This window comes from Acinonyx jubatus, chromosome B4, assembly GCF_027475565.1.
Source record: "Acinonyx jubatus isolate Ajub_Pintada_27869175 chromosome B4, VMU_Ajub_asm_v1.0, whole genome shotgun sequence".
Lineage (NCBI taxonomy): Eukaryota > Metazoa > Chordata > Mammalia > Carnivora > Felidae > Acinonyx > Acinonyx jubatus.
In genome coordinates, this window is record NC_069387.1 from 111,669,205 (window position 1) to 111,670,968 (window position 1,764).

A 1,764-nucleotide genomic window follows, 5' to 3' on the forward strand; every position below is an offset into this window, starting at 1 on the left:
TTCTCTATTTCTGCCTTGAGACAACACGAATGAGAGAAAGGGGCTGTGCATGCCATGCCCAGAAAGAGAACCCAGAAAGCCATGACAATTAAAGAGGAAATAAATGTGGATTTCATAAAAAATTCATGGCAATGGTGTACGAGACAAATTTCTTTCTTTGGCCTCTGAAATAACTGTCAGTAAGAAATGACTTGTAGCTGGGTTTACGAAGTAAACATAAAATGTTATTAAAACTTTAGATTCTCAGTGCTCTGTTTGTGTCCTCTTTTCTCTTAGAATGATTTGCTGCAGCTCATCTTTGTTTGTTTGGTTTTAATGAACACAACACAGAAATTCAGATCTTTAGACTAGGTTCCAAGAATCCAGAATCTTAACAGCGAAACAAAACACAACAACAACAAATACTCCCAGCAATTTAGAATATTTCACGGGATGCATACCCAAACATAGTCTCCATTCAGCCAGAGTTTGGGAAGCTGGCACAGACAGGCACAACGAAGCCACAGCTTGCCGCCATCTTTTTTTTTTTTTTTAACTAAGCATCAAGATTTCTTACAATAGAGGGATGTTGTGGTTATCTTATCACTATGGGAGAAAAGGTGGGGCTTTTTTGTTGTTGTTGTTTTTTTAATTTCAATCAGTCAAACCCTTCCAGCCTGACCCACTTATTCTTCCTCACACTCAACCTCCTAAGTTTAGGTGCAGGAGAAGGAATTTTACCTACTTCAGACAACAGGTTTTACAAGGGAGAAAACACCAAAGGCAAAACCACCATCCCCACAAATCATCGTACATTGACAGCCAAGATTTTACATTGTGTGTGTTTCCATCTCCTGCACAAAGTTGTCCCTGTTGAGAAGTTCTTAGCGCCTGGCCCCTGAGTTAATGTCCTGAGAGCTTTATTGAATTACTGATTCACATCTAGCATCTTTTGGCCATTAATCACCACTCACAGAGAAAGGCATTGCAGCTCCACCAGGAACAGCTCTCTGGTTCCCGTGATCAGAGAAGAAGGATATTTAAGTGCTACAGAGAGAGAAAATGCTATTTTCCCTCAGATAAAAAGAATGGGGTCAGAAGGCGTTGAGAAGTCATCTAAAAAGAAAATCGGAAGCAAATTCAACACTCAAGATAGATATAAACAACAGATATAAAATAAGCCAGTGCGTAAACGCCAGGCTCTTAAGTACTTCCTAACACGAAGTTTTGTAGCTATTCCTGGAGCCAGACATACACACGTGCTCTCATTCAAAACCACAGTAGGGTGGTAAAAATGGCCAGCACTTACTGGGTGGTTATTCCTGTGCCGGGTCCTACATTAACCCCCACACAGCCACTGTCTATCCCATTCAGGATCCCAAACACCCTCTGAGGTGGACTATCTTATCCCAAACCCCCAGGGCCACTTGTATTTCTGCAATCTAGCATTTCCTCGGATTCTAGGGAGTCAACACGGAGTGTGCACAGCATGGTATGAATCCCTTCCAGTGGGGGCTGGAACTCAGCCGTGTTCATATGGGTGCAGCAAAACGGGCGGACAGATACGGAAGTAGGAGGAAGACTACTTCTTTGGGCCAGGTCTTACTGCCTAAAGTGTTTTTGCCAAATCTAGATTTAAAAAAACAAACAAAAAAACCCAAAAACCTGTTCTCAGAGGTTGAATTTCAGAGTTGAAGATCGGATGGATCACCGTCTCCATTGTAGAGGCACAGAAGAGGGAACTCAGAGGAGAAAGTGCATCGTCTCTTGGCATGGGAGCAGTGT